The sequence below is a fragment of the Sminthopsis crassicaudata genome, chromosome 4, assembly GCF_048593235.1.
Source record: "Sminthopsis crassicaudata isolate SCR6 chromosome 4, ASM4859323v1, whole genome shotgun sequence".
Classification (NCBI taxonomy): Eukaryota; Metazoa; Chordata; class Mammalia; order Dasyuromorphia; family Dasyuridae; genus Sminthopsis; species Sminthopsis crassicaudata.
Genome location: NC_133620.1, coordinates 195,586,091 through 195,600,284, shown reverse-complemented (window position 1 = coordinate 195,600,284; position 14,194 = coordinate 195,586,091). Strand labels below are relative to the sequence as shown.

Here is a 14,194-nt window from a genome sequence, read left to right as displayed (position 1 = left end):
TAACTTTTTCATGAACCCATCATAAATAATGACCTAATTTCTTTTTTTTTTTTTTAATAGTTTTTATTTACCAGATATATGCATGGGTAATTTTACCACATTGACAATTACCAAACCTTTTGTTCTAATTTTTCCTCTCCTTTCCCCCCAACCCAGATGGCAGGTTGACCAATACATGTTAAATATGTTAAAGTATAAATTAAATACAATATATGTATACATGACCAAATAGTTGTTTTGCTGTACAAAAAGAATCAGACTTTGAAATAGTGTACAATTAGCCTGTGAAGGAAATCCAAAATGCAGGCGGACAAAATAAGAGGGATTGGGAATTCTATGTAGTGGTTCATAATCATCTCCTAGAATTCTTTTGCTGGGTGTAGCTGGTTCAGTTCATTACTACTCTATTGGAACTGATTTGGTTCATCTCATTGTTGAAAATGGCCACATCCATCAGAATTGATCATCATATAGTAATCTTGTTGAAGTATTACAACGATCTCCTGGTCCTGCTCATTTCACTCAGCATCAGTTCATGTAAGTCTCTCCAGGCCTTTCTGAAATCATCCTGTTAGAATGACCTAATTTCTTAAAGTTATATAACTGAATTTTTAATATTTACTTTTAGTCCTTATGCCTACATTATCTTGAATGCTTCTTAATTGCTTATGTTCTTCTAAGTCCAATGCTTTATTTTTATTTTTATTTTATTTTATAATTATAACTTTTTTTTGACAGTACATATGCATGGGTAATTTTTTACAACATTATCCCTTGCACTTACTTCTATTCGGATTTTTTCCCTTCCTCCCCCAACCCCCTCCCCCAGATGGCAGGCAGTCTTATATATGTTAAATATATTACAGTATAATTTAGATACAATATATGTGTGTAGAACCGAATTTTTTGTTGCACAGGAAGAATTGGATTCAGAAGGTAAAAATAACAGTTTACACTCATTTCCCAGTGTTCCTTTTCTGGATGTAGCTGATTCTGTCCATCATTAATCAATTGGAATTGGATTAGCTCTTCTCTATGTTGAAGAAATCCACTTCCATCAGCATACATCCTCATACAGTATCATTGTTGAAGTGTATAATGATCTTCTGGTTCTGCTTGTTTCACTCAGCATCAGTTGATGTAAGTCTCTCCAAGCCTCTCTGTATTTCTCCTGTTGGTCATTTCTTATAGAACAATAATATTCCATAATATTCATGTACCATAATTTACCCAACCATTCTCCAATTGATGGACATCCATTCATCTTCCAGCTTCTAGCCACTATGAAAAGGGCTGCCACAAACATTTTGGCACATACAGGACCCTTTCCCTTCTTTAGTAGTTCCTTGGGGTATAAGCCCAGTAGTAGTATGGCTGGGTCAAAGGGTATGCAAATTTGGTAACTTTTGGGGCATAATTCCAGATTGCTCTCCAGAATGGTTGGATTCTTTCACAACTCCACCAAAAATGCATCAGTGTCCCAGTTTTCCCACAGCCCCTCCAACATTCATCGTTATTTGTTCCTGTCATCTTAGCCAATCTAACAGGTGTGTAATGATACCTCAGAGTTGTCTTAATTTGCATTTCTCTGATCAATAGTGATTTGGAACACTCTTTCATATGAGTGGAAATAGTTTTAATTTCATCATCTGAAAATTGTCTGTTCATATCCTTTGACCATTTATCAATTGGAGAATGGTTTGATTTCTTATAAATTAAAGTCAATTCTCTGTATATTTTGGAGATGAGGCCTTTATCAGAACCTTTAACTGTAAAAATGTTTTCCCAATTTGTTACTTCCCTTCTAATCTTGTTTGCATTAGTTTTGTTTGTGCAGAAACTTTTTAATTTGGTGTAATCAAAATTTTCTATTTTGTGATCAATAATGGTCTCTAGTTCTCCCTTGGACACAAATTCCTTTCTCCTCCACAAGTCTGAGAGGTAAACCATCCCATGTTCCTCCAATTTATTTATGATTTCGTTCTTTATGCCTAAATCTTGGACCCATTTTGATCTAATCTTAGTATGTGGTGTTAAATGTGGGTCCATGCCTAGGTTTCTGCCATACTAATTTCCAGTTTTCCCAGCAGTTTTTGTCAAATAATGAATTGTTATCCCAAAATTTGGGATCTTTGGGTTTGTCAAAGATTAGATTGCTATTTTTATTCACTATCTTGCCCTGTGAACCTAACCTATGCCACTGATCAACTAGTCTATTTCTTAGCCAATACCAAATGGTTTTGGTGACTGTTGCTTTATAATATAGCTTTAAATCAGGTACACTTAGACCACCTTCCTCTGACTTTTTTTTCATTAGTTCCCTTGCAATTCTCGACCTTTTATTCTTCCATATGAATTTTGTGGTTATTTTTTCTAGGTCATTAAAATAGTTTCTTGGGAGTCTGATTGGTATAGCACTAAATAAATAGATTAGTTTGGGGAGTATTGTCATCTTTATTATATTCGCTCGGCCTATCCAAGAACACTGAATGCCTTTCCAATTATATAAATCTGACTTTATTTTTGTGGCAAGTGTTTTGTAATTTTGCTTATATAATTCCTGACTCTCCTTTGGTAGATATATTCCCAAATATTTTATACTATTGACTGTTATTTTGAATGGAATTTCTCTTTGTATCTCTTGCTATTGGATTGTGTTGGTAATGTATAAAAAATGCTGAGGTTTTATGTGGATTTATTTTGTATCCTGCGACTTTGCTAAAATTCTGAATTATTTCTAATAGCTTTTTAGCAGAGTCTTTGGGGTTCTCTAAGTATACCATCATGTCATCTGCGAAAAGTGATAATTTGATTTCTTCATTTCCTACTCTATTTACCTCTTTGACTTCTTTCTTATTTATTTTGTGGTTTGATTTATCTAATTCTGAGAGTGCAAGGTTGAGGTCTCCCACTATTATAGTTTTGCTATCTATTTCCTTTTGCAGCTCTCTTAATTTCTCTTTTAAGAATTTAGATGCTGCACCACTTGGTGCATATATGTTTAATATTGATACTGCTTCATTATTGATGCTGCCCTTTAGCAGGATATAATGCCCTTCCTTATCTCTTTTAATTAGATCAATTTTTGTTTTTGCTTGATTTGAGATGAGGATGGCTACTCCTGCTTTTTTGGTTTTGCCTGAAGCATAATAGATTCTGCTCTACCCTTTTTACTTTTAGTTTGAATGTCTCACCCTGTTTCAGGTGTGTTTCCTGTAAACAACATATAGTAGGATTCTGACTTTTAATCCAGTCTGCTAACTGCTTCCTCTTTATGAGGCAATTTTGCCCCATTCACATTTATGGTTAGAAGGACTAATTCTATATTGCTTGCCATCCTATTAACCCCTGCTTATGCTTTTCCCTTTTCCTTCCCTTTTACCCCCCTACCCAGTATTAAACTGGTGAACACCACTTACTTTTCACAGCCCTCCCTTTTTAGGATCTCTCCCCCACCTTAAAGATCCTCCTCTTATTTTACCCCTTTTCCTCGAAATTTCTGTATTCCCTTTCCCTTAGCTTACTCCTTCCCTTTCACTTTTCAATGAAGTGGAAGAAGTTTCACCATAAATCGAATATGTCTATTGATACACACTATGTTCATCTCCCTCCTTTCTTTCTCTCAGATAAAATAGGTTACCTTTGCCTCTTCATGAGATGTAGTACCACCACTTTACACTTTTTTATGATATAATTTCCTTTACACCTCTAGCTTCTAAGACAAATTGTAATTAGGGTCTTTACATATTTTTTTGACAGAAGTATAGTCCTCAAGCTTTCTTTTTACCTTTTTAGAAATCTCTTGAGTTCTGTATTTGAAGATCAAACCTTTTATGTAGGTCTGGTTTTTTCATCAAAAATAGATGGAATTCATTTATTTCGTTAAATGTCCATCTTCTTCCCTGGAAAACGATGCTCATTCTTGCTGGGTAAGTTATTCTTGGCTGCATACCAAGTTCCTTAGCCTTTCGGAATATCATGTTCCAGGCCCTGCGTTCTTTTAATGTGGACGCTGCTAGATCCTGGGTTATCCTTATTGTGGATCCTCCATATCTGAATTGCTTTTTTTCTAGCAGCTTCCAATATCTTTTCCTTTGTCTGATGGTTCTTGAACTTGGCCACTATATTTCTTGGCGTTTTGATTTTAGGGTCCCTTTCAGTAGGTGATCGATGAATTTTTTCAATACCTATTTTACCCTCTGTTTCCAGAATGTCTGGGCAGTTCTCTTTGATAATTTCCTCGAAAATGGTGTCCAAGCTCTTTTTTTCCTCCCATTTTTCAGGGAATCCGATTATTCTCAAATTGTCTCTCCTGGATCTGTTTTCCAGGTCTGTTGTCTTTCTGATAAGGTACTTGACATTCTTTTCAATTGTTTCATTTCTCTGGTTTTGCTTGACTACCTTTTGGTTTCTCCTTGAGTCATTCATTTCTACTTGTTCCAGTCTAATTTTCAATGATGTATTTTCTTCACTCACTTTTTTTATATCTCTTTGTAATTGTCCAATTGAGTTTTTATCTTCTATGGAATTTTTTTCCATTTTATCCATTTTATTTTTTAGAGAGCTGTTTTCTTTTTCCAGCTCACTAATCCTGTTTTCCTTGGAGTTGTTTACCTTTTCCAGCTCATTAATCTTGTTTCTCAATGATTTGATTTCTTTATCCACTCTGTCTTTGCATGCATGGGATGACTTCTCCAGGCTCTCTTGCCAAGCTTCCCTTTCCTTTTCCCATTTCTCTTCCAGCTCTATTGTGAGAGCCTTTTTGATTTCCTCTATGAGGTTCTTTTGTATTGAGGAGCAGCTTATATCCCTCCCAGGGGATACATCTGGGGACAGTCTGTTCCCAGTCTCCTCAGCATTTGAAGTCTGCTCCCTCTCCACACAGAAGCTGTCAATGATTAGAGCCCTTTTGAATTTTTTGTTCATTTTGTCAGAGTAGAAATCAAAGAAAACAAACTGACAAGAGAAACAATTGGTCTGTTTTGCGGGGGATGGGGCTGGATGGTATTAATGGGCTTCCTCTACAGACTGGGGGTAGGGCAGCAGAGAGCCACTAACAGAACAGCAATGACTGTACTGAGTCTGCGCTCTGAGGCTCTGAGATAGCACTGAGTCAGTCCAGGTGGGGGTTGGGGGTGGCTGGGTTCTGAGAGACACTGGCTTTCTGGGGTTTTAATCTTTACCTCCGGTATTTACACCCTCTCCGCTGCTCCTGGCTTGCTGCCAAGACGGAGTGTCCACAGTGGGGCAAAAGCCTTTTCCAGAAACGGCAGAGATCACGCCCCTCCCCCTCCGGTCTGAGCTGTGTGAGCTGCCTGTCTTGCTCTGGCTGCCTGCCCTCAGTCTGCGCCCAGTCTGACTGACCCTCCCCCTAGCAAACACAGACCTTTTCTGGCGACTTTCAAGGATGTCTTCTCTTGGTGATTATTTGTGGATTTCTTTCTGGGTCAAGCATTAAGTCTGAGGCTTGTCATGAAGTAAGTTCTGAGAGAAAACGAGGAGCTCAAGCAGCTGTCTGCCTCCATGCCGCCATCTTGGCCGGAAGTCCAGTCCAATGCTTTTTAATAATTGCTTATAAGCAAAGTCCAAAGTCCAAAAATTATGCATACCCTTTGATCCAACAGTGTCACTATTGGGTCTGTATCCCAGAGATTGTAAAAAAATGGAAAAGAACAGCCATGTGTAAAAATGTTTGCAGCAGCTCTTTTTGTAGTGTCAAAGAACTGGAAATTGAGTGGATGCCCATCCATTGAGGAATGACTGACTAAGTTAATGGTATATGAATGTAATGGAATATTATTCTTCTATAAGAAATGAACAAAGCTACTGAATCTATCACTTTTCAAATTTCTTTTCTTGATTCATTTCTCTCTCATTTTCTATTTCTTTTCCATTCAAAAAGAGAATCTGCTTCACTTTATTAACTCTAAACTAGTTATCTAAATTTAAACAAAATATAATTTGGCTGTCCTGACATGTTTCTTTTTTAAATCATGAAAGATTAAGGATTTAGTGATTCATTTTATGATCACACCTCTAGCAGGGAAAAACTCCAGACTTCTGTCTGAATAAGAGCCCCAAGGGTAGGATGAAGAAAAGGTTAAAAAAAAAAAAAAGGATTAAACTTTTAACAGTGATGAGAAATAGACTACATGTATATTCAGGTTAGGGATCTTCATATACCAATCTCCCCAGACATAGTAAGAGGAAAAATCTTATTTAATATCTTCAAAAACTAAGGTCAAATGACCAGGAGAAAATTAAAAAAAAAAAAAAAATTAAAAAAAGAATAGGAAAAAAAAAAAAAAAACAGAAAAGGAAAACAAAACAGAACATTGTCAAGGGCCAAGCAGAATACCAGGGATGATTCAAAATATATAACAATAAATTACCAGTTCAAGAAAGGATATATAATAATAGAAGGAAATATATTCATGAGTGTCCATCTTTTCTTTGCTTCCTTGTAGGTTATTCTTTTGTTCTCTGCTGTGCACTTTTACTTTTTTTTCCCTTTTCATCCCTCTCACCTCCCCCAAGCAGGCTATAGTTAAGCACAGATATAACACCCCCCCACACACACACCCAGGCCTACTCACATATACATATATCCATATACACACATGCATGGAGCAACATGCATATGTATCTACATATACTCAGAAACATTTACACATGTATTTGCCTAATATGTAAACATATATCTAAAACAATATTAATCTGGCTAACACATAATGTAGATTTCTGTCTTGACTTAATCTTCAAGTTTAACACCTTTTTTTTTTTTTTTTTCTATTCCTGCTAACTCTTCTGCTTTAATTCTGCTCCTAAACTTGCCTTGTTAACTTTTCCCCATCCATGGATCCCTCTCGTCTTCTTCCCCTGTCCTCTGCTTCTTACCCCCTCCCCCCGCATCCCGCCATCCCTCCCCTCTTAGTTCTTTATAGATTTTGGACAGTGATATACCCTTCATGGTACATATTTAGTATTGCCTATTTAAGACATTCCTGAAGTAGGTGTTCAGAGCTACGAGCCCTCCTCCCACTGTCATATGCCTCTGTGTCTATTCTTCCTCTATACCTTATTTGTATATTACTATTTTTGACTTTTCCTAGTCAGTTTTGTTTTCTTAGAGTTAGACATACTCAACTCTGCCCTGATCATTCTCTTGTGCTATCTTTTCCTAGGTAGTTTGGCTTTTTTAAGAGTTAAGACATTCAACTCTGCCCCAAACATTCTTTTGTGCTACCCAATTGCTGGTCTCATTCTTAAAAATATAATACATTTCCACATAAAAAACCCAACATTTTATCCATGTTAATTCTTTTGAAACTGATCTTTGATACTGACTTGTGTTAAATTTTCCATTGTTTGGGTTTAGTTGAAAGTTATGAAAATCTGCAAGTTCACTGAATGCCTTTTTTTTTTCATTCAGTATTATGATTTTGCTAGATATATTTTTGGCTGTAGGCCTGGTTCTCTTGATTGCCATATATCACATATATGGAATCATATATGATGATTCCAGAACCTGCATTCTTTTATTGTGGCTGCTGCTAAGTCCTGAATAATTCTAACTCCAGCGTATTTGTATTTTTTTTCTTGAAAAATTTTCCCTTTATTCTGAGGGCTTCAAAATTTGGCAATAGTATTACTATGTGATTTCCACAAAGGATCTTTCTGAGGTGGTGATCAATGGATTTTTTCTATTTCCACTTTCCTCTCCTATCAATCCAGGAAAATTTTCATAAGATTATTTCTTGCATTATTGTGTCAAGGTTCTTTGATCACAGATTTCAGGTAGCCCAATTATTCTTACATTTTCTCCTCTTGATCTGATCTCTAGATCTGTTTTTCTTATGTTTCACATTCTGTTTATATTGTTATTGGTCTTTTATAGCTTCACTGACTTATCCTTGCCCAATTCTAGTTTTCAGAGTTATTTTTGTCTTTAAGACTCTATCTCCTTTTCTAGTTTGCTGTTTTTGTTTTTTATTTTGTTTTTCTTGGTGTTTATTTTTATTTTTTCTCAATGTCTCACACTTGATTTTTAAATTCTTTGAGTTCTATAAATTCTCTCTGGGCAGGGAGCCATCTAATGTTACTTTCTGGAGTAGAAGGGTTGTTTTTGTTTTTTGTTTTACTTCACTATCTTCAAAAAAAGAACCTGTCTTCCCTATTTCCATAGTAGAGTTCTATGGTTAGGGTCTTCTTTGTCTATTCATTTTTTTTTTTTTTCAGTGACTACTATTGGGGTAAGCATCTCTAAGCATGGGGTGCTTCTAGCTTCACTTCAGCTCTCCCCTATGCTCTTATACTCCAAACCAAAAGTTCCCCCCTCCTGCAAGTGCCTACAGCCAGCATCATCCCTACCTCATTGCTTCTGCATTTACTGGGTATGCTGGTTCCTCCCACCTCAACCACACAGCTGAGCCTCATGTTCCTAATCAGCTGAGGTTCATTCACTTCCCAGACATTAATTCCTGTGATTTAGTGCTGAAGCTCAAGCCAAATTTAGCTAGCCCAGGGATCCTTTCTTGGTGTTTCTGTGAGGCTAGTCAGGAGGTATTTGCAGTTTATACTAGTTAATCCTTGATCTGGGGTGGTCTTCCTTCAGATTTGCCCCGTATTCTTTTTTGTCTCATCAGCCTAGAGGCACAAATTTGTTAATTTTATGAGGAAAGTCAGAAGAACTTGAAATTTACTGACCTTCTCCACCATCTTCCCAGAAATATTCTCTGGAAAAATTTTTAAAAAAGAAACCTAGGAATCAAAAAATTTTTTTAAACCAGCATAAATCTCTTCCTCCCAAATTATAACTTAAGGTTTGGCAGGAACTCCTAGACATATGTGTAAATGAGATCTTAAATCAGGCCTAGACTGCCACTTAATAGGTGACCTTATCGAAGTCATTAGTGTCTCTGGGTCTCAAGTTTCCTCATTACTCAATTAAATAAGTTTTGTAAACTCTGAGCTCCAGATCTATGACTACTATCCTTAACCTCTCTGAGTCTAAATTCTCTCATATAGAAAGAGGGGGTGAGACTAAAACACCTCAAGTACTTTCTCTTGTGATTCTGTAAAGGGCTAGAACTGAGCAAATGCACTTGGATAAGTGCACTTGGAGCATGTGAGACTAATTGCCAATTGGACGGTTCTCTATTAATTTCTTTGAAGGTTGACCCTCCCCAGCTGTTCTGTGCTGACTTGATTGGTGGGACAAAGAGAGGGAAGTGACATGTGTGTGTGTGTGTGGGGAGGTAGAAGGAGGAAATTGAGGCATTCTCTCATGGCAGTTGAGAGAGAAAGGTAGTGTGGAGATTACTAGATCTAATCCCCTGACAGTGACCTCAAGAGACCAAGAATAAAGACTTTTGGTGATCCTGACTCCAGTTGACTTCTGGGAAGACAGAGTTCCAGCATTTGGGCCAGGCACCCTACCTCCACTGAAGTCCTCTGGTGACCAGGAGTTTAGGTGAGTATTCTAACAGAAATAAGGAACTTACCTTGTTAAGGGCTAAACCAGCAATCTCTTATAGCTGATGGGGCAGATGTTAGCTATAAACATTCCCTCTACCTCAGCCAACTCAGCCTCAGCCCCAGCTCCAACCCCATCTCCAGTCCCACCCAGGAGTGGTGCTATAGAGAGTATAATTAAGATAATTGAGGAGAAGAGTTTACTTGTAACCTGGCTACAGATTGATAAACTCTTGGGCACATTAAAACGCAGTCCCCTTGGTTCTTAAAGGAAGAAAAACTAAATATAGATAACTGGAAGCTAGTGGGACTTCAACTGAAAGAATTTTACAAAAAAATTTTTACACAATTTCCCCATGGGTATTTTATATATACAATGTAGTTCAATTAGACTTAAACTATCGAGCAAGTTGTAGGAGAAGGAAAAGTTTTAAAAATGAACAGAGGAGAAGTGTGAGGAAAAGAAGAAAGATAAAGATATCACCCAAGGGCAAGAGGATTCAAATGAGGAATTAGGGTGTGATGACTCTGATTCCCTTGAAGAAGCTTCAACCCCGCCTAGAGAGCAGATTATTGACCGGCCCACATCAACTCCACTTTCAGGGACGGAGGGAGGAGGAGTAGTAGGAGGGGCGGTGATGTCATCAGCACCTCCCCCCCAGCAATCACCAACTCCTATAACTAGATTACAAAAAGGGATTTTTGAAGCGGCTAAAAATGGAAAAGAAAGAGATAATGATTTCAAACTTCAAATTTTTCCCGTGATTCAACATATAATTCTGCAGACCAAGAAAGGAAAAGATACACTCCTTTTAATATGGACATCCTTAAAGACCTGAAAAAAGCTTGCATTCTCTATGGGGCTACATCAGCTTATGTTAAGATGTTACTACAGGATTTGGCTTATGAAGTCTTAACCCCTAGTGACTGGAAAGACATTGCAAGGGTGTGCTTAGAACCTGGAGAAAACTTGTTGTGGCTTTCTGAATATAGTGAGCTGTGTAGGATTCAAGCCCAACAAAATAGTCAAAGTGGAGTTAATATTTCAATCATCTGTGACTTACTAACAGGTGTAGGTTCTTATGCAGAAGCTTCAGTACAGATTAATTACTCCATAACAGCACTTGAAAAAAATTGCTGCTGCTGCTATCAAAGCATGGGCTTCTCTCCCCAGTAAAAATGACAAGGGTGAGACCTTCACAAAAATTGTACAAGGACCAAATGAACCCTTTGCTGATTTTGTGGTACATTTACAGACAGCTGTCATACGGACTAATGGTGAAAATATAGTAACAGACACTTTGGTAAGGCAACTTACTAAAGAAAATGCCAATGAGGTTTGCAGAAGGATTATACTAGGACTACATAGGGATGCTCCTTTAGAGGAGATCATAAGACGCTGTGCCACAATGGGCACAAATACCTTTTATAGCCAGGCGATGGTGCAGACTTCCCAAGATCCCAAAGGGTCCCTTTTGGCAAGGACTTCCAGAGAGACTCGTCAATGCTTTCAATGTGGTAAAGTAGGCCATCTGAAAGCTCAATGTTGGCATTGAGACAGAGTAAGAAAACAGGATGGGAGAACAAGACCCAAAACCCCATGTCCAAAATGCAACAGAGGACTCCATTGGGTATCAGAGTGTAGACTGATTCAGGTAAACGGGATGAGGGGCCCAACTCCAGGGCCCCAGGCAAAAAAGACTTGGGGCATGATGGCAGCCGATGCCACACCCAGAGAGTGCCTACAAGTCCAATACCCAGACATGACAAATCAGCCAGGGAGCCATCTGATGGGAGAAAGGGATTACAATTAGAGAGGATAGAGTTGAATGCAGCTGGGACAACTGAGATACCCCCTGGAGAGGTGAAATCTGTTCCTCTCCAGCCTATGGATCCCTTGCCTCCAGGCAGAGTAGGCTTGACCATTTCACCTCCTGAGAGTACTTGCAAAACAGTGTTTATTCATACACTGATGTAGGAAACTGGGTAATGTGTAGATAATATCCCAATCACTAACCCAGGTAGACAATGTGTGACTTAGCAACCAGGGGAAGTAGTAGCATTGGGTTTATTGATACAGACCCCTAGTAAGCAATCTGGTGACAGTCACCCACGTTCTGACTCCAAGCAGCAAAACCCAGGAATATACTGGACAGCAGCTGTGACAGCTGACTGACCTATGCTCACCATCTATATAAATGGCATACCATTAGAAGGACTGGTGGACACAGTCATTAGAGGTGCCAATTGGCCCAGTCACTGGCCAAAGACTAAGGCAAACACCTACATGTCTGGGGTAGGAGGATCAATAGCAGCAGAAGCTAGTGCTACCCCTTTAAGATGGATATTTGAAGGTGAAACAGGAGTTTTTACACCTTTTATAGTTGAAAAAATCCCCATCAATCTGTGGGGAAGAGACATTTTATAACAACTAGGGTTAAAAATGAGTACTTTGGTTTTTTAGTCAGGGCTGCTGTTGAAGGCCTGCCACCATTTTCACCTGTTCCTATCCAATGGAAAACTGATACACCAGTGTGGATAGAACAGTGGCCCTTAGGTAGCGATAAAATTCAGGTCTTATTAGACATAGTACAGGAACAACTTGACCAAGGACACTTACAACCTTCTCTAAGTCCTTGGAATTCCCCAGTATTTGTTGTAAAAAAGAAATCTGGAAAATGGAGGATGTTAACTGATTTAAGAAAGGTAAATGAACAGATGGAAACTATGGGAACTCTTCAACCTGGACTTCCATCTCCTACTCAATTGCCTAGAGAATGGCCTCTGTGGGTTATAGACATTAAGGATTGTTTCTATTCTATTCCTCTAGACAAGAAGGATATGAAAAGATTTGCCTTTTCAGTGCCCTGCATTAACTTAGCTGAGCCTTATAAAAGATATGAATGGACAGTTTTGCCACAGGGAATGAAAAACAGCACTACTATGTGCCAAATGTATGTTGCTGCTGCTCTTGCTCCAGTAAGAAAAGCATTTCCAAAAGTAATGTTATTACATTACATGGATGATATATTGGGATGTGCACCTGAGGAACAAATGTTAGAAGCATGTCTACAAAAAACCATAGAAACATTAAGGAATTATAAATTGCACATAGCTTCAGAAAAGATTCAAAGACATGCATAAGTATATCCTAAGGTGCTTACAGTACAGAAACTCTCCTTAAGAACAGAGAAGCTAAACACCTTAAATAACTTCCAGAAATTGATAAGAGATATCCAATGGATGCGTCCCATGCTAGGCTTGACTACCTGTCAATTGCAACCATTATATGACATTTTAAGAAATTCACCACGCCAGCTTACAAAAGAAGCACAAGAGGCTTTGAGAGAAGTTTAACTGGCTTTATCCAATGTGGTTGAAAAAGTCACTCAAGGCAGCCCTTTTCATAGTGGCTAGAAGCTGGAAGATGAATGGATGTCCATCAATTGGAGAATGGTTGGGTAAACTATGGTATATGAATGTTATGGAATATTATTGTTCTATAAGAAATGACCAACAGGAGAAATACAGAGAGGCTTGGAGAGACTTACATCAACTGATGCTGAGTGAAACGAGCAGAACCAGAAGATCATTATACACTTCAACAATGATACTGTACGAGGATGTATGCTGATGGAAGTGGATTTCTTCAACATAGAGAAGAGCTAATCCAATTCCAATTGATTAATGATGGACAGAATCAGCTACATCCAGAAAAGGAACACTGGGAAATGAATGTAAACTGTTATTTTTACCTTCTGAATCCAATTCTTCCTGTGCAACAAAAAATTCGGTTCTACACACATATATTGTATCTAAATTATACTGTAATATATTTAACATATATAAGACTGCTTGCCATCTGGGGGAGGGGGTTGGGGGAGGAAGGGAAAAAATCTGAATAGAAGTAAGTGCAAGGGATAATGTTGTAAAAAATTACCCATGCATATGTACTGTCAAAAAATGTTATAATTATAAAATAAAATAAAAAATTTAAAAAAAAAAAAGAAAAAGTCACTCAAAAACCCTTGGAAATATCAGTTTTTGCTACACAAGAGGCACCCACAGCAGTCCTTCATCAAGGAGACAGTGTGATAGAGTGGGGTGAACCTCCCAGCACAACCAGAAGCCTTATTCCTTACCCAGTGCTTGTGGCTAGAATTTTATTAAAGGCCATTAAGCGAGCAGTACAATTATCTGGGATAAGACTTGACAAGATATACACCTTTTATACTAATGCACAAGTTAATGTGTGTTGTGAAACCATCCCAGAGTGGCAAATTTTATTAGCCATGGCTCCAAATTTTACACATGGGTCTCCATTAAAGATAACCAGACTGTTACATAATTGGTGATGGATTCTTGAAGAAAAGTTTTCTAAAGTTCCAACTTTAAGGACCAACTATCTTTACAGATACATCCGAACATAATATTTGTGCTAGATACTCTGGTGACTTAACTATAAAGAGAGTAATCAGAACTCCTTTTTGGTCCACTCAGCAGAATGAATTTATGCAATATTCTAGCCCTTGCTTATTATGCAGGAGACATTAATATAATATTCAGTAGGTGTGGTACAAAGAATTTCCACAGCCCAAATAAAATTTGTAGCCTCCAATATATATCAGTTCTTTAAGGAACTTCAAGAACGAGTGAGAAAACATCCAGGTAAGATTTATATTTTGCATGTTTACTCCCATAGTGGACTTCCAGGTTCTAT

The 14,194-nt window shown here is 37.9% G+C and overlaps 1 protein-coding gene across 1 annotated transcript in view; it reads right to left on the bottom strand.

The window, feature by feature from the left end:
* The window catches only part of SESN1 (sestrin 1), a 142,725-nt gene that overhangs the window by 92,668 nt on the left and 35,863 nt on the right, over positions 1-14,194 (bottom strand). The window lies entirely within an intron of this gene.